Below are 24,846 nucleotides of genomic sequence, written 5' to 3'. Positions count from 1 at the left end.
AGAAAGATCACACCCAACTATATTTTGGGCAGACAAACTGGTTTTGAAGAGGTTTTTGTTTTGTTTTTGACACAAAATTGTATCATAGGGAAGGAGAGTGGGTCTAGGAGGCATTAGGAGAGTGAGTACAGTCAAAAAGCATTCTACTAAGCTCTGAAAGAACTAATTAAGGTGGAGAATGGCAAGGTGTTGGGAAGCATGTGGCCTAGTTTCAGACCAGTATATGAGTGAATGTCCTATGGGTCGCCAGATGAGGCAAAACCCACAGGGACAATCTCTCTCAGACATATGTCCATTGACTTCAGAACATCACAAAATACTGCTGGGACTTCGAGGCCTGCACACTCTCTTCTTTCTCATAATAGTGATGATTCTCTTGGTGGTTTTTTAGTGTCACTTTGTCAATCATGCGTGTGACAGACGTGATCATTCCTGGAAAACCCATTTTTTCTTGAATACTTTCCCCTAAAATTCTTTGGGAGCTGATGCTTCTCAGGTTTCTTGTCTGGGATACCAGCTGTCACTTCAGACCCTGGGAGCTGTTCTGATTCAGTGATGACAGGATCAGAGGCAGATCACCTCTACTTCTGTAAATATGATTTGAACGGGATTGTTGTTCTTGAAAATGTGTGCCTATGTCAATCACCTTTTAGTTTTGTAAAGGCAGGATATAACTGGTTCTATATTTGGCCAAGCTAGCAAAATGGTAGGTGTTGTTTATGGTTTAAAAATATTTTGGAGTAAAAGTTGGAAAAAAACATATTTGACATATTTCTTTTTGCCAGAAGTTAATGTTGGAGGATGGGAAATGTTTGTTAGTATGGGAAAATATGATTATTTTTGATGTATAAATAAAGATGGCTGGAGCTATTCGGGCCGGCCACTTGTGTGAAACTCATCTGGTGGTCAGACAATTCATTTATTTGCACCGACACCCCTTCCCCATCTCAGGACCTGAACCCAGGCTGCTGTGGGATCCCAGCAGTAAAGGAAGATCCCTAGTATGGACCTCTGGCTTTTACATGTGCGCACATGGATGAGTGTACCTACACATATGTGCACATACAAATATAACACACAGAGAGAAATAAAAAGCATAATGAGTTGAAAAATTTAAAAGAACAAGATAAATTATCGAGTGTAGAACTAAGATGTAAGTATTCATTAGAGTCAGGAAATTACAAAGTCCACATGTGATCCAGTAATTTTGCTTTCTCCAAAAGATATTAGCAAAAAATATAGTATTATTGAAGATTAATTATATAAAACATAATTTATATTAAATTATATTTGAAAGCTGATAAATTCCATTTTAACAGAATTGCCTTCACAAATTATTTGAACTTATTAAATCCCAACAAGAAAACATAACCAAAGTAAAACAATTAGAAGGCATGTATTAGCTAAGTAATTTTTCCATTTGGAGGAGAATTTTAGTTAGTAGAGTCTCATGCCTCTACAGCAGAGAGTAATCCACATACACGTTCATACAGTCTTTTAATTTATTTTAATTTAATTTATTGCTATCTTTACTCTGTAAAGAACATTTAAGTTTTCTCAACTTTAAATTATATAATTCCAAAGACACAAGTTTAAAAAAAATTAAAAAATGAGTGTGAACAAGTGTACTGATTAATAGCTGCCTTTGTTTTTGTTTTTATGACCTCAAAGGCTGACCTCTATTAACTATATCTCTAGAAGTTCCTCTTGAGTTGAGATATCAATGAGTCAGTAAGAGTCCTGAATTGAGAAATCAATGGATCAATAGGATTTCCTGCTGGGCATCAGTGAGATATTCTGGTTAAAGTTTGACGTAGGGGAAGAAACACTGTTACAGGAGCCCTGAATGAGTCAACTTTGTCCCACTGAGACCCTGACTCATCATGGTCCTTGAAGAGGCTTTGGGAGGCAGCTCCTCAAAGTGAGATTATGAGATCGCGATGCTTGCATACTTGAGTATATGGCTACTCTCCTTGTGAGGAGGAAATAGGATCCCACACATTTGGAAACGGCTTCACACTGATTAAATTACTATTGAAGGTAACATGCAGTCATGTTCATGGAGAGACTGAAGTGTTGAGTTGAATTAGCTGGGGCATTTAGCCGTTACGGCAACAACGAGGTAGACTGTGAGGTTGACTGGACAGTTCAGGCATCCGTGAGAAGACAGGTTGACAGCAAGGCCCAGCCTTTCAGAGCTCTGCTGCTCTCTCAGAGGCACTCAGCACACTGCCAGGGAGGGGTTTCTCTTGGCCAAGTGAAAAAGTCATGGAACTGGCCACAAATCAATGTATCACTCAGGCCTGGCTTGATCTTGACAATGTTGCTTGACCTCTAGCTCAGTTTCTTTAGCAACTGGTCAGATCCAGTTAAGTTCAGTTCCACATCATCCAGCATCTCACATCATTTTTCATTTTACAAGCAGTAGATGCGGATGAAAAGGAAGTATGAAGCATGAATAATCAAAGGGGAACTTCCTTGATTTACCACCGAGAGATGATAAGCAAGTGTTTTTCTGTTTTAACTAGCACATGGTTGACACTGCACTGTTTCAGATACCTAAAGAAAGGGGTAAATTTTAAATCTTGAACTCTGAGCTCACAGTACTACTCAAAGGAAAAGCCTAATACCCTTAGAAAGTTGAAGACACCAAGGACCAAGATTTCAAAGAAAAGAAAATTGTCCACAGAATTCTATTCAGAGTGCTGGTAGATGGTAATAAAATTGAAGTTGAAAAAAATTACTGTTAATCAATTCAGGCATTGTGAGCAGTTACAGAACAGCTAGTTTTAAGTTAATTCGCTGCCTCCACTTTCTATCATGCCTTTCTATAAAGACAAGTAACGGTAGGTAGAATAATTTATGTTTTAGTGGAAAATATGACAGAACAGACCTGGCTCAGTTAGGATACAGTGGCTGCTGAGACTGTAATTCTACTGTGTTGAGGCTGAAAGCCTATCCAGGCAAGGGTTAAAGGGATGCTGATTGGCCAAAGAGGTGGATTGTGCTGCTGAGTCTGTTTGCTGCCCAGTACCCTTGCTTTGATCCATACCATGCCCTTTACCCTGTGTGCTCCAGGAGACTTGCCTCTGTGCATCTCAGGACTACACTTCTGTTGCTCTGTGGCTTCCCCATGAGCTACAAGCACAGTAAGGCGGGGGAAGAAGGACGTTATGTCATTTTCCTCCCTTACCTTTGGTTGGGGATAATGTTGGCAATGGCTGCATTGTATGTTTATAGTTTCTGATCAATAATTATTCTTCTATAGCTTCAAATACCTTTCAGGGGTTGGAGAAACTATTGTCTATTCTTTCCCCCTCCAGTAATGGGGTGGCAATAATTTCTAGGTATAACTAATCCCTGGGTATATCAGCAAGTCATTTTTGTTCCCTTAACCTTGCCTATAACTCTTTGGACAATGCTTCTTTAAACACAGAAACGGACTTTATTTGCTGTTTCCTGCCAGTTCATTGATTGGTACACTGTATCTAGAAGGAAAAATTAGGTGGAACCAGTTGAGGGCAGCCATTAACACTGCATATAGTTGAAATAGTTCACAAGAATCAGCTATCTTGAAGAGAATCTGGGCTTGGTTCTCAGAAGCACCTGGTGGCTCACAACAGTCTGTAATTTTACTTCTAGGGAATCTGATACCCTCTTCTGACCTCCAATGTTCCTGCACTCATGTGGTGTACTTGCATGTAGACAAAACACTCATACACATAAAATAAATCTTTTTAAAAATTAACAAAGAGCCGGGCAGTGGTGGCGCACGCCTTTAATCCCAGCACTCGGGAGGCAGAGCCAGGCGGATCTCTGTGAGTTCGAGGCCAGCCTGGGCTACCAAGTGAGTCCCAGGAAAGGCGCAAAGCTACACAGAGAAACCCTGTCTCGAAAAACAAAAACAAAAACAAAACAAAACAAAAATTAACAAAGAGTCATCTATGGAGGCCAAACATAGAATTCATCAAATATAGACACAGACAGCAATGTATAACTCTAGATGAGTGTTGCAGGGTAACAGGAAGGGACAGCAGTGTGCCTATTGAGTTAGGGAGCCAGAACTCCCAGTGCAAGAGATCCTGGCAGCCAGGTGGCTTCCACCTGTCAGGCTTTCAGGTATCACAACTCTTGTTTCTGGTTGAGATTTGAAATGTAGAAGGAAAAGCATCAGTGCGTGTGGTTTCGTTTCTACATAGACACCAAACATGAGTTTCTCTCCTCCACACATTTATTTGTTCATGATTCCTGTTTGTTGAACTTCTTTGTGGTGTAGGCTAGGAATTATTGTATTCAACATAAATCCATCCTAATTTAGGGTTAGAATTGGTTCTTAGATAACAGAGGGAGTAATCTCTGCCGGTGAGGGTGATCAGTGTGTACAAAGAAAGAAGAATTAAGCATTTCTTCCCAAATCTATACATATATGGACTTAGAGTCAGGTGCTTCTTACTGGACATGTCAAAGACACTGTATGACTGGATGCATAACTCAGGATTCTCAGAGTGCTACATGGTCAGTCCCTAAGAACCCTAAGAGCTGATAATTTGAGTTCATGTAGCATCAACTCAAAATAAATTGTTCAGAACTAGATGGAAACAGAGATAGACACAGAGGAGAGAGAAAGACACAGAGGGACTGACCACAATAAATGTCAGCCTATTACTTGGTAATAAGAACTACACACTACTCCTTACAGTATAGTCCATCCTGTGCAGAGGTCTCGGTTGTCATATCAACCCTCCTCTCTATACATAAAAACGAAAGGAGAAAGCTTCAGCTTTTTAGCTTTCCTTCTTTAAATTTAAATTGTTTGAGGAGTTGGTACATGAGTACCATATTTATACCATTTCAACCCTCTTCTCCCATGACTTCTTCTATAATTGTTATTGTTACACATATTTTGCATGAGCCCCGTGAGTCCTGAGATAACTAGAATCCATGGAATAGTCTAGTTAAATGAAGCCAGAATTGCAACCAAAAGGTATTTCCGTGTAAGCATTTCATGTTAATTGTCTAGAGAGATGGGATACAAATTTAAAAATTTATAACAAGTATTTTATTTACTTTTTATTTTTATTTACTTTTACAGTTAAGTTTGAAATTATAATTTTTACTATTTTATTAAAGAGAACTACCCAGAGTCCAGAGAATATTCAAGCCCCTCAGATCTGGATCTGTGTCTGTATTTCTATCTGAGGATATGGATACTCTACTGACCAGCCAAGGACTTCCTTTTCTGGACAAGGCCCTTTTCTATCTTTTGAAAGATAACATGTATCTCACTATTATTTCCTCCCCATATCATTGTTTCAGGCAGAAAACAAGCAATTAAATTTCAGTTCTTTATGTTAATAAATCCCTTAGGTCACTCATTGAGAAGACAACTGTGGTCTCTCAGTGGACAAGGAAAGTCCTTGGTGTCTTCTATAGTTCATTAAAAAAATGCTTCCCAGATGGGTTGCTCTTCACTGCGTATTGTTGATGTGCATTGGTGTCATTTGTCAATGGCATTTTCCTGACTTTCCCCTTGCATCTTAGGAGTCGCTGTGCCCTGTATATCCTGTATATCCTGCATAATAGGAACAATGATGTCTTTACAAGGCAGGGTTCAGCAACTCTCTATAGCTTTTATCAGTCTACCTAATGATAGCCAGGAATTGCAGACTTGTCAGGGATCGAGGTAAAACATGCTTCTACCAGTTTCTTTTCATATGTTCTTGTCAGTGAGATGTTCTTGCTAAGTAGGCCTTCAGACACTGGAGGCTGTTTCCCCAAAACCATAGTCACAGCTACGAGAAGTCACGGATCAGTGCAGAGGTCTTGAGAAGCAGACTCTGACAGCTGTGGTGTACCTGGATTTCCAATTGGTTTTGGAGCTCACACACAGCTCTACTTCAGCTTTGGCTTCTCTGGTTGTTGAAAGCAAGCAGTCTCTCAAAGATCAATCTAGCACAGTGATCTTGACTTTGAATTCCCGTCTGCCTAGCTATTTTTGGTGTGCCCCTCTGTTGTTCAATGCAGGTTTTTATTTGGTCTTCAGATGATGAAACATGAATTGCAACTCCTGGTTCCTGGGTGCTGAGAGGTAGTACTAGTTTCTTGGAGATCTTGTACTAACTGGGTGGCTTCAAACAATAAACACAGATGTCTCAAGATTCTCAGCACCAGAAATCTAAAGTCCAAGTATAGATAGGCTTATATTCACTTCAAAGACATCATGGGAGAATCTTTCCTTGCTTCTTCTGATTTCTGATGGTTTGTGGAGCTCATTGGCTATGGTATCATAACAGCAATGCAACCTTTTTCATTCGGCCTTTTTGTGTCTTATAAGGACATTTTCAGTGGACTTGGTGTTCACTCAAATCCAGTATAATCTTATTTTTTTTTTTTTACTTTTTATTGTTGTTTTGTGAATTAGAGTCTCACTATCAGGTTGACCTTGAACTCAGAGATGCCTTTGCTTTTTGGTAATTTCTGTTTTGGAAGAATCTTTTCTCTGTGTAGCAGAAAGACAAGGCATGACACTAAGAATCCTCACTCAAAACTATGGGGCATCCCCAGGCCTATAACCTATTTTTCTAAACAGCTGGACTCTGTACTATGTGGATAACCAGGCTGTTTATGAACTGTCACAATTAGAGCAATGCTAGTGGATGAGGCTACTAAGTTCACCTTGGGACACTGGTTTGAGGTCCTAACCCCTGAATAAGTTCAAAGTGTCCTCGTAATCAAAGAGCACCAATGGGTAACTAGGGGACAACTGTCTAAATACTAAGTCCTCTTCCTGCAATCATCAAAATTGCCCTTCAGTTGCCTCACATGAAACCCAGCAACTGTACTCTTGTTTCTGAGGCAAACAAATGAACTGTGTGGGTCATAGAGAAAGTCTGCTCTAGCAAGCTTGCCTTGGAGGATAAGCCCTTAGTGAATCCTCATGTATAACAGTTTACAGACAGGAACAGTTATATAAGCAGAGGAATCTGAAGGGAACTGATATGTGTTAGTTAGCCTTCACAAGACAATAGAGGCTAAGCCTCTTCTAACAGCTCAGCTCAGAAAGCTGAGCTTCACAAATGGGAAAAGATAAGTCAGTGTCGACACTGATTTACATATGCTTGAATAGTCCTTCATGCTCACACAGCTAGAGGACTTTTAATGGGAGCAAATTCTCTGGTTAAACATGACCTAGAAACTGTATCTTTTCCAGAAGCTGTCTGGTAATGCACACAGGTAACAGTTATGCACTGCAAAGGACATCAGAAATGCAATTCCACTATTACACAGAGAAGTAACCCAACGGCGCGTGTGCCAAACAGCAGCACTCCAGGATGCAGCAGAGATGGCTCTGATACCTCTTGCTCCAGAGTTAAACTTAAATCCATCTTATGCAGAAGCAAGGAAGGAATGGGCCACCAAACAAAGAGATAGACTGACTAGAATTGACTGGTAAGATTCTGTTGTCTCAAGCACATCAGTGGAAAATTAGTAAGAGACTTTATGACTCGTGCAACTTGGGAAGAGAAGCATAAACTACTCTATTCACTTGTGCATTGACGGAAAAAGACTGTCACAATCAGGGCTTGTGTCCTCTGTCTCTGTGGTAACCTAGGAGGTAGAGTCAAGTCACTACCCATACCCAGGAGAGGGACATGTCTAGGAGAAGGTTGGAAATTAGCTTTTACTCATATGCCTCCTTACTGAGGAAAAATACTTTCCAATATGTGCTGAAATTTTCATGGTTTAGATAGAGACCTATGATGCCAAGATTAAAAAAGCTTAAGAAGTTACTCAAGCTCTAATAAATGAAGTCATTCTTCATCTGGGTTCCCAAGGTATCTCCAAAGTGGCAATGGACCTTCTTTTATTTCTAAAGTAACCTAAGAGATCTCACAGATACTGAGCATAGCCTGTTATTGCCACATCTCATACCTACCATTAGCATTCTCATCCACTGGGAAAAGTAGAGAAGACAAACTGTTAATTCAAAACACAACTCAAAGTGGATGAGTGGTTTTTAGAAGTCAAATATTAGTGACCATGGCCCAGGGAAACATATTTAGGTTAACATCAAGTTCCATGTTCCAATATGGAGCAGTTTCATAAAGTTTTTACAGTTAATAGAACAAGTTCGTAAGTCAACACATTTTTCAAATACACTGGTGTGTACATTAGGTAGGTGAGCTTCAGCAAAATGGGAAAACCTCAGATAAAGACCTCAGATGCTGTCTGATGTCATTCTGAATTTTTGGATTGGTGGAAGCTAGGGTCTATTTGTGTATTCCAAAGGATTTACCTAACAGTCACAAGGATGTTAGGTCACATTCAAAGGCAGGGAATACACAGCTACTAAGAGGGCTAAATATGACCTTAGATAACTTGACTTTGAGAGTCTAGCCTCTCCACATCATTGGAATTCTTGTCAATCAGTAAGCATTTGTAGTCACAGCTTCTCTCCATGAACTTTTGTTCCCTGCTCCCTTGGGTGGCCAAGCATCACATTTTGTCCATGTGTGAGACCCAATGTTATTTCAGTGATCCTCTGGTTTTCTACCTCCTTGGACCTTCTCACATTTCCCTTACATCAGGAAGGTTGATTGTAGATGTAACCAACCGTCTTATTAAATAAGAAACACAGAGCCAATACAAAGACGAAAGCCAAGAGATCAGAGCTAAGAGCCTTACCCACCTGCTGCAGCTAGCCTCTTCAGCCAAGAGACCTCTCCCAAAGAGACCTACTTCCTGTCTGTTTGTCTTTATATAGACTTTCTGTTCTGCCTTCTCATTGGTTGTAAAACCAACCACCTGACTGCCTCGTCACTGCCTGTCGGTATAGACCTCCAGGTCTTCTATGGTTGGTACTAAGATTAAAGGCGTGTGTCTCCAATGCTGGCTGTATCCTTGAACACACAGAAATCTATATAGCTCTGCCTACCAACGGGATTAAAGGTGCGCACCACCAACGCCCAGCTTTCCTATGGCTTGCTAATAGCTCTGACCCCTGGGCAACTTTATTTATTAACATACAATTAAAATCACATTTCAGTACAAATAAAATATCACCATAGTTTATATTTTAGATCTCTGGATAGGCAGGGTGTAAATTCCTATGAAGACTGAAGAAACTCAATGGATCATTGGTTGTGAGGATCACCAACCCTTAAACACAACAGATTGAAGTCTCAGAAGGAGAATTCAACCAGAATAGAAGTACATGGGAAATTAAGGAGGCAAGGGAAGAGAAGGCACTCCTTAGCTGAGCCTGAGTCTGGACGAAGCATGTTATGAGTCAGAGATTCCAGCACAACTCATCACATTTGCTGTACAAGCTGCTTACCTATAGAAGGCATAACTTTTAGATAGAGATGATTTCAAATAAGAATGTTAAAATACCAGTGAACTATCCTTCAGGCCTAAGGGACACATGACCTTCAATATGGCTTTTTTACCTCCCCAGCTGTAAAACTGCAATTTTCTAGGAATCTCATCGGAAAACACTATTAGCAGTAAACAGTGTGTTTTAATCCCCTCATACAATCTTTATGACTCTTCAGGGAGAAAGCTTGACTCTTTTCTCCAAAACCTGTCTTGCTGGCTGTTTCCAGCTGAAGCTCTTAAAAGATCATGTGTTTTAATCCTCCCTCCACTCTAATCTTTGCTCACTACTTCTAGGTACCTTCTTCTTTGAGACCTTTGTCCTCATGAGTGGCTTAGGGGAGAAACATTGGGTTTTCTTTTGATTTTAATATATTGGATCCACTATATATCAGTGAGATTTTATGCAAAATTAGCTTAACCAGGGTTGGACTGATAATACACAATTCTCACTCAACTCATCAAATACACTGATAGATATTTAAAATTGAAATTGATATGTACTTTGTTCATGGTGAGAGCACTTAATAAGCAGATGGATATGGTCTGAAATGTCGGTGAGTGACTTTCCTTGCACAGCTGACTGTCAACAGCTATCAAGGTTCCTGGTAAGATTTTTAAAGCATTGGTATATTTTTATTTTAAAACATTAGAAACTAATTAATATGAACAGGGGAGAGAAACTTATTACTTTGCTTGTCTAAAATACCTGATGGTCTAATAAAAAGCTGAATGGCCAATGGCAAGGCAGGAGAAAGAATAGGCCGACAGAATAAATAGAAGGAGAAATCTGGAAGAGAGAAAAAGAAGAAAGAGCAAGAGAACAAGGAGAAGAGGATGCTAGGGGCCAGCCACACAGCTAGCCATGGAGTAAGAGTGAAGTAAGACATACAGAATTAAGAAAAGGAAAAATCCCAGAGGCAAAAGGTAGATGGGATCATTTAAAGTTAAGGAAACCTGGCAAGAAACAAGCCAAGCTATGGCCAGGCATTTATAATTAAGAATAAGCCTCCATGTGTGATTTATTTGGGAGCTGGGTGGTGGGCCCCCAAGAGCCAAAAGAGTAAAGAGCAAAAACAACTAACTACAGGAACTGGCCAGGAAGTTTTAGGGGCAGGAACCCTGAAAAGGAACAGTTCTAATTCTTGTCATTGGCCAGAAACTAGACCTTGATTCTGACCCCTGCTCAGGAATATTAGGATGGATCTCTCATTTCCAGATTTCTCTATCTTCTAAATGAGCACTTCTGATTAGAAGCTATATGTGACAGTATGACTGAGACTCAAGACCAGACACTCATTCCTCCTGGTGAAGAGATCTCTGGATTTTTAGAGTGGAAATGGGGCACATCCATCATAATCTTAACAGTGATGCTATCAATTTTTGGCTTTTGTGTATTCAAGGTCTGCCTTGTCTTAATTATGTCTCCTCTTTTTTATAGTTGACCAGCACTCAGATGGTCCTGTGCACCCCAACTCAAACTATGAGACCCATTGATTGCTCTCCAAGTCTTAAAATGTCAACAAGAGTAGAAACTCTTAAGTTCTATGTCCATCTCCTAAATGGGTCTCAACTACTGAGGGGGGTATATTCCAGAAAATAACAGACTTGAAGGCACTTAGGATGGACCCCTTCCTCGTAGTCTACTTTGGACCCTACCTCCTGTTTCTCTGGTAATAATAGATAGATAAACATCAGCTTTGCCACTTTTAAGACTTGAATTTCCAGGGCTTTGTTGAGGCCCATTAAGCATAAGCTATTTTTCTCCTTGTCAAAATAATGGAATCTACCTGTGGCCCAGGGTAGAGACACACCATTCTGATGTGATCCAAATATTAGAACACCACATACTAGCATCTCTTAATCCCGGTGGCCTGTCGATCACCTCATCAGGAGCCCACCTCACTGGAAATCTGCTTCACTTGAAGACATGCTAAGGAGATGGGTAATTATTTCTTTAATGAGATAACATGCTTATCTTTTCTAGAAGCCTTCTTAGGAGTGCAGCCACTTTCTGTTCCCTTTTTGGAAAGGTATAACTTCACTTTTCCTTCTTTCTATCTTTTTTTTTTTTTTTGAGTTGTTGGTCAAAACCTTAAGCATGTTTTCCCTGACGCTCTGGGATTTCTTATTCTTTCCCTGAGGCGCCTCTGCTGCTGCACAGCTGTTTGTTAATCTCTATTATTGAGTATGCTGGCCTTCCTGGACTCCTGACTCAGAAGACATTGCTTTCTTCCTCTTATCCAGTCTTCTCATCTTGACTTTGACCAAGATCTGCAGCTTGCCTGCCCTGTTGTTTTCTCTCACACTCTAACAAAATGATCTTCCTTCTCAGGCTACTATGAATCTTTTACTAACAAATTTGTCTTTATTACAGAGGGAACTGGATTTCCTGGGTAACACAACGAAAGCTGGTCTTGAAAATGTTAAGGAATTTAGAACCTTCTTGCATTTTTTTTTTTTTAAGGAGGAGCAGGTGAAATGGAGATGAATGTTTACAGCTTCTTTCATCTAAGTGTGGTGGGTGGTAGAACATTCAGGATCTCCACCCACAGCTGATCATAAAAATTCCAAGCCAGATTTACCTGTGAGTAGTTCTGCTGTTGCCTCCCTTGAAGGGATTCTTGAAGATAGAGAAGGCAGGCTTTATTTTCAAGATAACCTGGGAGTTAGGGACAATAATACTTGTCACTTAAGAATTTGTACTTACTCAAACTTCTTTTAAAAATAGTATTTTTATAAGTAATACATACTAACCAGTTGTGCCACTAGAGTGTCCAACAAGTCCCTATCCTCAGATCCCAGGGAATCCCTCAGAAGAGGAGGAGGAGAAATTGTGGGGGTAAGAAGGGTTGAAAACATCAGGAGACTATGGCCTGAGGAATCAGTTAATCATGGCTCACAGGGTGGTGGGGGAGTCCACAGAGAGTGAAGAGGCAATCACAGAACCTGCATGGATCTACTCTAGAGTCTCTGCATATGTGTTATGGTTGTTGGCTTGGTGTTTTGGGAAAACTTCTGACAGTGGGAGTTTGGGTGTCTCTGATTCTTTTGCCTGTTCTTGGGACCCTCTTCCCTCACCCAGCCTTGATATGAGGATTTGTGTCTAGTCTCACTGTATCTTGTTTTGCTGTGTTCAATTGATAGGAGGCCTGCTCTTTCTGCAGGGAGATGGAATATCAGTAGATCTGGAAGAGAGAGGAAGTATGTGTACGTGTGTGTGTGTGTGTGTGTGTGTGTGTGTGTGTGTGTGTGTGTATGTGTAGGAGGACTGAAAAGAGTGAACGGAGGGGAAGCTGTGCTCAAGATGTATTGTATGAGAGAATAAATAAAAATTTAAAAATATTTGAAGTTTTTCATTCTGTTAGAACATTGTACTTACAATAATTTCGTTGTATACAAATTGTATGTAAACTTGCTGTTTATATAAAAATTGCAAATTTTGAGAAAAAATAGAACTAATTTAGGAATGTTAGATTCCCTCCTCTTTATCTCAAATATCTACCTCTTTCCTCTTTATAACAGTGGGGATAAGAACACTGGGTTCCTCCACAGAGCTCAAATATATTGGGAACATGTAGTATTTAATACTTTTAAAAATATTTTTTTGTATGTGTTTGCCTGCATGTATGTATGTACACTATGTGTGTATCTGGTATCCTCAGAGGTCAGAGAGGATGTCCAGTACCCTAGAACTGGACTTACAGATGTCTGTAAGCCATCACATAGGCACTGAGAACTGAATCTGGGTCCTCTGCAAGAGAAAAAAAGTACTGTTCACTATGGAGCCATCTCTCCAGTCCCACACTATCTAATCTTGATCTCTCCTGCTCTTCTGATGAAGGGAAATGATAAAGAACCCTAACAGACATGTTTAGTTTTAGAGAGGTGAACATTTTTGTTAGTTAGATTATGTTTAGTGTAGAAAATGAGATGTGAGAAAAATAAATAACTTACCCTTTTTCTTTTCTTTTTTTCCATTTTTTAAAAAGCTAGTTACTTTGTAGAATACCGGGGCTAGTGTGACTCCCCTGCCCCCAGCAGGATTCCATGAAACAGTTGTTATTATTATCCCATCATCACACAAGGGAACTAAACAAACAACAACTGGAAACTAAGCAACCTGCCCGTGATTCACGACTTGACAGGAAAAAGGAAGGATTGTTAACCAGGCTGTTGACCCTTAGAGAGACAAGATTACACACTGTATTTCATGTTGGTTTTAGGCTGGTTCTACTGTGGAAAGTGAGAAAGCTGTGGAAGAAAGATTAGAAATTTGTGATTGGGGATGTGAAGATAAAGAGAATACAAACCAACCTACTTCCGGGGAAAATTCACATTTTCTCTTCAATGGAAGCTATGAAGTTTCAAAAAATATTATACTTTCCAAAGCAGTAGTTCTCAACCTATGGGTCGAGACCCTTTTGGGGGTTGCATATCTGATATCCTGTATATCAAATATTTACATCATGATTCACATCAGTAGCAAAATTATAGTTATGAAGTAGCAACAAAATAATTTTATGGTTGGGGGGTCACTACAACATGAGGAGCTGTACTAAAGGGCCATAGCATTAGGAAGGTTGAGAACGAGAACCCTGCATTGAAGTGTTGACAGGAGAATTCAATAGATAAACATACCTGTAGATGTGAGAAAAGAAGCAAGAAACAGCTCTCACCTCAGTGGGAGTAAGGGACAACATATCTGTTAGAACCAGATATGAGTGACCATGGCCCAGGAACACAGATTCAAGCTATCACAAATTCCAAGCTCCAACATGGCAGCAGTTTCTTGTAGTGTTATATTAGCAGAACAATAATAATAAAAAACACATATCAATATGCTTTTCAAACACATTGGTAGAAACCTCAGGTAAGTTATTTACAGTCAATCAGGGGGATCTCTGTAATAGATCTTGGATACTCTGTGGCAGCATTCTTTAAGTTGGTGGAAAAGGTTTTATTTGTTAGTCACAGGATGTTAGGTCAGACACAGAGAAGGCCAAGGAGTGTAATGATAGTTAGGAGATAAACTGTAGCTAGGCTGTGGGCGTGCAACATTCCAACTTCTCCACAGACACTGAAGTTCTAATCAGTTAGCCTGGTAGAAAGCTGAAGGTTAGGTTAGATGTCTTAGTTAGAGTTTCTTGCGCTGTGATGAAACACCAACACCATGACCAAAAGCAACATGGGAAGGAAATGGTTTATTTTGTTCACAGTTCCATAGAGCAGTTTATCATCAAAAGCAGTGAGGGCAGGAACTCAAACAGGGCAGGAACCTAGAAGTAGGAGCTGATGGAGGAGTGCTGCTTACTGGCTTGCTTAGCCTGTGTTCTTATAGAATTCAGGACTACCAGCCCAGGGGTAGCCCCACCAGCACTGGGCCCTCCCCCACGAAGCATCAATTAACAAAATGCCCTACAGACTTGTGGATAGCCCAGTCTTAAGGAGACTTTTCCTCGATTGAGTCTCCCCCTCTCTGATGATTCTATCTTGTGTCAAGTTGACATAAATTATGCAGCACAAATGACCTCTTGTCAACTTGACACACAAACACATCACCATTAAGCCATAATCCTTCCTTTCTCATTCATCCTGAAGATCTCACATTGAAAACATAAATAACTTTAAAAATCCAGTCTTTACAAATTCAAACACATCAAAAGTGCAATCTCTTCAGAATAGCCAATCTCTCTAAAAATCCAAACTCTTTTTTAAAAAAAGTTCTAAGTCTTTCAGCTGTGAGCTGCTGTAAAAATACTTAAATACTTTCTTCAAGAGGAAAGAACCAGGACGCAGTCACAATCTGACCAAAGCAAAACCAAAACCCTAATAGTGTAAATTACTCAATGTCCAGTTATCTGGGCGTCACTCATTATCTGCTGGACTCCTCCAAAGGGCTTGGGTCCCTTCTCCAGCTCTGTCCTCTGCAGCACACACAGCTTGTCTTCTAGGTCGTGGCTGGCTCCTCTCCACTGCTGCTGCTGTTCTTGGGGGTCATCCCATGGTAATGGCATCTCCAAATTGCTGGGGTCTTCTGCTGTTACTGGGCTGCGCTTTCACCACTCATCTCTCCTGGGCTCTCTTCAGGGACCCCAGCCATGCCACACAGTACCAAGCCTCAGCTTCTTTCCATGACCCCTTTCATAGCTTCAAAGCCAGCACCACCTGGGTGACACTTACACTGCCAGCACAAGGGACAACCTTGGCCATGTCTGGAACACAGCTTCTGTGTGCTGACTCCCAGGAAACACTTTCCAGAAGATATCACCTCAGTGATGCTGGCCCCTTCTTAATCACTTCTAATCTCGCAGCTCCAGCTGACCTGCCCTGAGTATTCCAGCAAAGCAAGGTTTCTCTTTAGTAGTTCTGGTATCTCCTTTATCACAGCTGATGCTTCAGCTCCAGTGCCCCAGTGCCCCAGTGCCCCAGTGCCCCAGAATCTTAATTCAAAATAACAAATGGCCCTGATAGAGTCTTTAAACTTCCCTGAAGCTTCACAAGCCAGGCTTCCATTGTCTGCATTGCCCTCGACATTCTTATCTTCCAAGCTCCTGCAGAACAGCCCACTGAGATCTCAATAGTCAATGGCTTTTCTATTCCAAAGTTATAAAGTCCTCCCACAATCCTATCCAAGGGCAGGTCTCTCACAGCAATACCCTACTATCCTGGTACCAGCTGTCTTAGTCAGGGTTTCTATTGTTGTGATGAAACACCATGGCGAAAAGCAATGTGGGGAGGAAAGGACTTATTTCGCTCATATTTCCATAGGACAGTTCATCATCAAAAGCAGTTAGGGCAGGAACTGAATTAGAGCAGGAACCTAGAGGCAGGAGCTGATACAGAAGCCATGGAGGAGTGCTGCTTTCTGGCTTGCTTCCCATAGCTTGCTCAGCCTGCCTTCCTACAGAACCCAGGATCACCAGCCCAGGGATGGCACTGACCACAATGGGCTTCCCCCATGAATCATTAATTAAGAAAATGCCCTACAGGCTTGCCTACAGCCAGATCTTATGGAGACATTTTCTTGATGAGGATCCCTCCTCTCTGATAGCTATGTTATGTCGAGTTGATAAACTATCCAGCACTTTAGGCGTATTTACAGAGACCTGCCTTCTCAAGTCTAGATGGGGGAGAAACTCGTGAAAACAGGAAGGATGATGCCCTTCTGGCTATTACACTGAGGCTCCGCGCTAGTCTTTATGGAAACACATTTTTCACCAACTCTGGACTCTGTAATACATTCATCATCCACTAACTTCTGTTCCTTGAATGTGGTGTCCTAGGGTTCTCAGCTATCAGGATTCGAAAAACACGCCAGAATTCTCATCGGACTGGACTTCCTAGTCCTGTTACAGGCTGTGAAAAGGTGCGTTTCATAAAACAAATGACACCTGCGCTTGCGACTTTTTCCAGGAAGATACGCTAATCTACTTAGTAGTTGCTGTCCAGACATTTCTTTCGTTCTTTTTGTCTTCGCCTGCTTTCCGCCACCGGTAGTTACAAACCTGGTCAATAACCATCGAGGGAGGATCTGAGTTAATCTCTAGGGTCAGAGATCTTTCAGGCTGTTGAACCTTAGGGTAGAACAGGGGCCGGGCATGACCTAGTACCTGGCAGCGCCGCGGATTGGCGGAAGAGAAGGTTGTTCCTTCTAGGCTGCCGCTGATTGGCTGCAGGAGAGAAGGCTTGTGACGTACTTTAAAGTTGAGCAAACACCTCCTCCTCGCCCCCCGCCCCCAAGCCAATTAAAAAAAAAAATTTTTTTGGCAGGGAAATTAGAGACCTTAGGATCCAGACTCAGGATCTCTGGGCTGCGCGGGACTATTCAGAACCCACAAGGTGAGAAGGGAGCCGGGAGGGCGACGCGGATGCAGGCGCGATCCCAGCCTGCAGGATGCACTTGGAGCTCCCAGCTCAACCGCGGGACTCCAGCTGTTGGCCCGGAGGTCGGCCTCAGTCCTGGAGCGGCAGGGGGACGCCTAGGGCCCCGCTGGGAATGAGCTAGGGAGGGGGACAAGCTTTAGGCCTCTCCGCCCAGCCTTCCTGAAGGGAGGAAGGGCGGTGGGTTGAGCTCCTCGGCTTCTGAATAGGAAGGGGGAGGGGGCGATGCACTTTGCCGGGGATGGGCGCTGGTGGTTGTGGCGCCTTTGCTCGGGAATATGGGTTGATGTTGGAACTAAAGTTTGCAGAGTGGATAACTTATTTATTCTTGGACTGAAAGTTTCTTTGCCGGCGGTGGCTGATGGAGGGAGCAAGATTCTCCCTGAATCCCCCGCCCCCACCCTTGGCTCAGCGGAACTGTGACACCGAACTTCCCATGCCTAGCTGCAGGTTTATGGCTGGTCACTCTGTCGGAGCTAGAGACCTAGCTGAGTCAGTCTGTACTCTAATTGTCATAGGCATGAGAGAGAAAGTTGAGCAAGTTGGGTTTCTGGTCTCTAAAACTCTCGATACCCTGGGCAGCTGGGCAGGCCAGGCCGATGCTGAAGGATATGGCTCTTTGGACACACTTTGTTAAGGACTCTGCCTGGTTGAATGAAGAGGGAGGGAGGGAAGGAGGGGGTGGAGGAGGAGGAGGAGGAGGAGGAGGAGGAGGAGGAGGAGGAGGAGGAGGGAGAAATGATGATGATGAATAAATGAATTCGTTCCTAAATCAGTAGAGACAGACATTTCTTGGATATTATGGGTCATGAATTGTGAGAATGTGAGCAGTATGCAGCTGGGACCAGCGTTATGAGGCTCTGCACACCGCACTGAATGGTCAGTGATGTACACGGAGTCCTTCCAACTCTTTGTACAAAACACAGATGGCATGGTGTGTGTGTGTGTGTGTGTGTGTGTGTGTGTGTGTGTGTGTGTATGTGTGTATTTTGCCACTCCACTCCTCCCTACCATGAAGGTGAGTGGACCTAAGGCTGCATAAACTTGTTGGCTGTGTAACATGGTTGTTATTCTGCAGTGTCTTAGGAAGACAAAGATTGAGTTTGTTTATTGGAGGTATTTTCCCAAGGTTCTAGAAAACCATATTTCTTATCACAATTACTGTATTCATTGAATTTAAGGTGTCTTCAATTTAAGATGCATCCCTATTTTAGAGATGCTAAAAATGTGAAAACCTGTCTTAAACTTGTTGAAATAGAGTTAAAATGGTAATGAATTTTACATGTTCACCTGTGTCTAAAGAGTGGCATTCAAGACAGGCTCTTTCAGTTTGGGTTCTATTTTTTTTCTTTCTGAGAAGCATAATTTACCACAGTGTGGCAAACAGCAAGGGCAAGTAGTGTCTTCTACTAGGGGTGTGGCTATGCTCCCATTGGAGGAATCAGCAGGCTTGGACCTTTTTCCTGTCTTCACATTCGTTGTTTAGAGTATGTGAGACTGGCTCAGGTTGCTAGTGAAGGTTCACAACAGCCTTGAGGGTTAGTTGGATTTTGTAGATGATTCACAGACAAGTAAGGTGTGAATCAGGTTCATAGAGTAAATTCAGGTGCTGGGACCATTTCAAGGAGGTGAGTCTGAACTCCTTGGCATCTGTCTCCTGTTGGAAACGTTGGCTTCTGGTTAGGGTGGTTAATGATACACTGTTGGAGGCTTAGGTGGGTGCCCAGCCTTCCTCTGTGTTGCCTTAGTGGTTTGTTTTTCTGTGTAGTGCACTTCAGCTGGATATGGACAGGCTGATTTATATTCTAAAACTTCAATACGCCTGTAGTCCACATTGCCCACTCTCTACTGAGCTTAATGGAATCAGAATAATACTGCTAAAGGGACTTTTTCTTTTCTTTTTAAAAAACTATGTTTAAACCTTATTTAATCCCCCCCTCGTGTGTGTGTGTGTGTGTGTGTGTGTGTGTGTGTGTGTCTGTACTGGGGTGGGGAAGATGCATTGACAATCTGGTTCTTTTTTTTTTTTTTTTTTTTCCGAGACAGGGTTTCTCTGTGTAGTTTTGCGCCTTTCCTGGAACTCACTCGGTAGTCCAGGCTGGCCTCGAACTCACAGAGATCCGCCTGGCTCTGCCTCCCGAGTGCTGGGATTAAAGGCGTGCGCCACCACCGCCCGGCGACAATCTGGTTCTTATTTATCTATCATGCATGCTCTACTGCATAGGTTTTTGTGATGTGTACTTAAAATTTCTAATTTATTTTAAGATAAATAATTTAAAATTTTTACCTGGCTCACAAAAATTATAATATATATATATATATATATATATATATATATATATGTGTGTGTGTGTGTGTGTGTGTGTGTGTGTGTATCATGTGCTGTTTTGATAACATGCATATATCATGTACTATTTGAATCAGGATAAATATATCATCGTCTCAAACATTTGCGATTTCTTTACTAAGAATACTGTCAAATTCTCTTCTAGGTTTTCAAAATACACAGTGCATCAGTATTAGGGTTATCTAATTGTGAAATAAATTTATTCTTTTTTTAAAAAATGTTTGAGGTTTTTTGATGTGTCAGTCACTTGGAATACAGAAGGGAATAAATCCTACTTCCTACCCTGGAGTACCCAATTTAGCAAGGAAACATGAATGCAGCAGATAACCATTTTGGATTGCACTGCAGTTCAGAACTTTGTTTTGCATTTCACTGAGTCTCAATCTGTGAGCTAAGAGAGTCAGGTTTTTGTTTGTTTGTTTTGTTTTTGAGACAGGGCTTCACTATGTAGCTCTGGCTGTCCTGGAACTCACTAAGGACCAGGCTGGCCTCCAACTCACAGAAATCCACCTGCCTCTGCCTCCCAAGTGCTGGGATTAAAGGCCTGCAGCACCACAGCTGGCTTCAAGAATCAGGTTTTTCTGTCATTGCATGACAGCAGCCGAGGGGTTGAGACAATATGAATATTCTAAGACCAGATAAATTAACAGGAAGAGACTTCAAAGTCTCCCTGTAGTTACTTTTGTTGCTGTGACAAAAACAAAAATGCCCCATAGAAACAATTTGAAGGGAAAGAGATTTTTCTTGGCTCACCTTATAGGGATGAAGTCCATGATGGAGGGAAGACATCAGAGTGTGAGTGTGAGGTTGCTGATCTCATGTGGTCCAGAGTCAAGACATAGAAAGAGATGAACACTGGTGCTCAGGCTGCCCCTCTTTCCTTTTTCTCAGCCCAGAATCCTACCCTGTGGGATGGCACCACCCACGTTCAGGAAGGGTCTGCCCTCCATTAGACCTCTCTGGAGATGCCTCACAGACACACACAGAGGTGTGTCTCCTAGGGTGTTCTAAATCTAGTCAAGTTGACAATGAAGATTAACCGTCACAGTCCAGGTGATTTTAAGTTTTATTTTTTTAATTTTTATTTTATGTTCTTTAACCATTTGGCTAGTACTTTTATAATAGGTTCAACATGGAAGCATTTGAGAAATGTACTGGGGAAGAGGAAGTGAAAATCTGGGGCTGTGCCTTTGCAATTCCAGGCTTGGTTCCAACAAGCCTTGGAGTTGGGAGGGATTTGGCTTAGTTAGAACTAAGCCATTGTTAGATTCTCTGTTGACACTGGAACTCTTGAAATTCCCAGGAACACTATGGTCTGGGAAATGGGTAAGAAGCATAGGTATGGAGCCACTCTGTTACTTTACATATACTAGGGAGATATGGTATATGGAAATATACCAGTATGTATTTTGTTTTAAAATACCAATGTATGTGCCTGGGGAAATGGCCCAGAGATTAAAAACACTTGGCTGTTTTTGCAGAGAACTGAAGTTCTGTATCTAGCTCCCATGTCATGCAGTCCATAAATACCTAGAGCCGCACTCCAAGGACTTGGATGTCCTCTTCTGGATTCAGTGGCTATACTAACACCCCCAACACATGTGCATGCACACGCACACCCACACAAATAAATCTTTAAAAAAGTACCAAGTATATTTTAAAATATGTCTGCAATTTTTTGAATGAACTAAAAAGACAAATATAGACACTTTGCATTTCTTATATGTTACGTTATTTCTTCATCTGGGGTCTATGCTAACCCTTTCCTAGTCTCTTAATATTTAATCCAGATGTATATCTGATTGCTGCAAATAACTTGGCATTGAAAAACCTCTCCATGTGATTGAGTAGTTTCAGTCACTGGATTATAGGGAGTAGGATTGTTGTAAAGATTTCAAACAAATGGTCCCTAAGACATGCCTGAGTATAGAGTCCAGAGATGGAACATTTGGTCTTAATTTCTTCAATAATGAATGTACTTTTCTAAGCATATTCATGTCCCGGTGGAAATGGGAGAAGTTAAGGGAAACCATGCTTAGGTCTTTCTTTATGTTTTGTGATTTTATGCTGGCCTCGTGCCGTGGTTCTCAACCATCCTAACATCGCAACCCTTTAATACAGTTCCTCATGTGGTGGTCACAACCATAAAATTATTTTCGTTGCTACTTTGTAACTGCAATTTTGCTACTTTTATGAATTGTGATGTAAATATCTGATATGGAAGATGTCTGATATGTTGCCCCAAAGGGGGTCTAGTGATTCCTAAGTTTAAAAAGTGTTTTTTCATGAGTAGTTGTTATACAAAGGTTGGAGGAACTTGGAGGAATTTTTGATATTTACTAGAAGAATTAAAATATCTGTGAAAGGCCTGGAGAGATGGCCTGTTTGGTAAATTACTTGCTATGCAAATGTGAAAACCTGAAAAAGAGCCGCTGGAGATGCTGTTACAAAGCAAGTTCTACTGCTATGGAGTGTTCTGTTGCTAGCAGTATGTCTCTGTGATACTCTGGTGATGGTTAGAGGCACTTTAAGTTCCCAATGAATCCTATGTGAGTAGGAATATACCTTAGAGCTATTCTTTTTTTTTTTTTTTCCACAAAGGTACAGAGAATGCTTTTAAACTTACATTTTTGTATCTGAAATGTTGATCTTCAATGTGTTGGAGGGAAAAAGATTAGACTTTTCAGAGTAAAGGTCTTCCCTTACTCCTTGATTATGTGACACCCCCTTTCTCTTTTCTTCCTCTTCCTTGTGTCTCCCCAGCTCTTTCCTGTCCTGTTCTCTTCACAGCCTCCTTACTCACACTGCCTCTTATCAGCACTCAGTCGTGTCAGCTGATTTCACTAGAGTCCATGGGTAAGCCAGAATCATTCCACCTTGTCTGAAAATAAACATGGCATTTGCTTCCTAATATTTTTGCAGAAAGCATGACATCCTGGACCAGGCAGTACAGAGCAACTCTCCCAGTCGTTGCTGGGAAATGCCTCCTCCTGTCAGCGCAGTTCTGAAGTCCCCACTGATGCTAACTCCCCTCCTTTTCCTGGTGCTGGGGGTGGAACCTACTTTTAAGCTAGGCACATGCTCTTCCCTTGAGCTCCATCCTCAGTCCATTTCCTAGCTCTTGATGACCTTAGGTGACTGGGAAGCTCTGTGCTGAGACCAGATTTCCAAGTTCACCAATTTACAAGTGACCAGTAATAGCTCCTATCTCAGCCCTTTTTGTTCCCCAAACACCCAGAGGTCTAGAATTTACCTTGGCAGGGACTCAGGAAAGACTTTCAGTCGACAGAGGAATAGAGGTCAAGAGGTGAGCACTGATAACTGACTAAAGTTGGATGCCAGATTTCTTTTTGAAGTCAGAGCTGGTGAGAGTAGCAGTGTGTCAAACCTCCTTGTCTAGTACAATCCCTGGCCTCTGGCAAATCAGAGAAAAGCACAGGTTTTAAGCTTCATCCTAGGAATTCTGCTTCTGCTCAAGTGAACCACCCAGTCGGACTCCAGTGTCCTATTGTTCGTCTTCGAGGAAGGAACAATAATACTCTCTAAGTTAGATTTTTTGCAAGAAAGAAATGAGTTAGTATCTGTGAAGGGTGCAGCATAGTGCTAGGTTTATAGTTTTTTTTAAAAAAATATTTATTTATTTATTTATTTATTTATTTATTTATTTATTTATTATGTATACAATTTCCTGTCTGCATGTATTCCTGCAGGCCAAGAGAGGTTGCCAGATCTCATTACAGATGGTTGTGAGCCACCATGTGGTTGCTGGGAATTGAACTCAGGACCTCTGGCAGAGCAGCCAGTGCTCTTAACTGCTGAACCATCTCTACAGCTTGGTTTATAGTTTTTAATCAATGGTAACTATTATTTTATTTTAAAATGTGAATTACAAGAATCTAATAATTTTAGAATTCCTTACGAAAAGTCAATGTAGCTTCCTTATGAGGATCCTAGTTTCTGATGATTTTGTCTTCTAGTTCCCTTAGACTGTATGGCTTTGCATGATATGTGTGCCCCCTGCTGTCTCCAAGCCCACACCCACCCAAGAAAAGGAGAGGATGTCACTGAATTTGGGAAGGTGACTTTGGTTAATCATCAAACTTGAGCTGGGGCTTGGAAGAAGGGACACTAACTAATGGGAACATATGCACGTGCCTTCATTTAGGGCCCTAAAGGGAAACTCATAATATGGTCACCTGTGAATTCAGAAAGTGCAGTGTGTGTGTGTATGTGTGTGTGTGTGTGTGTGTGTGTGTTCATGTTCAAAGGAAACACTGTCTTTGGAGTTGGTATTTAGGAACAAAGATGTTCAGGTTCATGAGACATTGTATGTGGTCCTTTGATTGGGGGACAGTAGATGTTATAGACTTGGGCTTAAATTTAATGTAGTTTTTTGAGTAACCAAATTATATAAATAAGCAAAAAATGCATGTAGTGTTAGTAGTAATACTTCACTGAAATATTAAGCACTGTTATGTTCACCTGTATGATATGTGAAATGTTGTTCAACTGTGCCTTTTTTGACTCTTGGTAAGTTTAGCATGTGGAGAGAGGGTCCCACAAAACTTACTGGCCATGAAAGCGGCCCCGAGTTATGGACATTCAGTTTCTTGTGTTTTGAATTCAGAGAATGAAATGCATACCCCAGAAGATGAGTTCTAGACAGAAGGTTAATTATAGTTCACAGTGGGGCTTAAGAATGATGGAGAGGGCTCTGTTTCTGTACAGCAAGAACAGGCCCAGGAAACAGCATGCTACTCTAGCTGCTACTCTGGGAGCTTTTACAGGACTTGGCAGACTTGGGTGAGGCATGGGGAAGGGGAGGGGCTGGTCAATCCAGTTGGGTTACCCATAGATAGTTCAGGAACTTGTCTCAATTCCTCTCATCCTGTAAAGAGCCTCTTCTGGAAGTTTTGGTCTTCAGCAAGAACATTCTCAGTACTGCTATTTTGGGGACCCTACCTAGCTCACCAGTTTCTACCTCTTGTTCTCATCATGCAGTTCATCCCCGCCAAAGGCTGGACTGGTACCCTGCTGTGTTTCTGGTACCTGGCATGGTTTCTGCTGTGTCCAGCTGACTCTTCCTGGATGTCTTCCTTGCTTTCTCCTCTGGTTCTGTTGTGAAGTGCTCTCTATATTTATAGATAGCAAGTTCTTGTGAGTGTTTGGTCACTGTCTCCATCTGTGAGAAAGGTATTCCTTAGAGCTTGAATTCCCAACTATAGTGTGTTACTTCATAA

At 41.5% G+C, this 24,846-nt stretch overlaps 1 protein-coding gene across 2 annotated transcripts in view; it reads left to right on the top strand.

Annotated features, from left to right (window-relative positions):
- Positions 1-17,136: 17,136 nt before the first annotated feature.
- Positions 17,137-24,846, top strand: part of Aass (aminoadipate-semialdehyde synthase) — a 55,507-nt gene continuing 47,797 nt past the window's right edge. For both annotated transcript variants that reach the window (XM_059257425.1, XM_059257424.1), the window contains exon 1: positions 17,137-17,217. The gene's annotated coding sequence lies outside the window, so the exon portion shown is untranslated. The remainder of the gene's footprint in view (positions 17,218-24,846) is intronic.

This window comes from Peromyscus eremicus, chromosome 3, assembly GCF_949786415.1.
Source record: "Peromyscus eremicus chromosome 3, PerEre_H2_v1, whole genome shotgun sequence".
In the NCBI taxonomy this organism is placed as follows: Eukaryota; Metazoa; Chordata; class Mammalia; order Rodentia; family Cricetidae; genus Peromyscus; species Peromyscus eremicus.
Note: the sequence above shows the minus strand (reverse complement) of the source record. Positions and strands in the feature narration are given on the sequence as shown.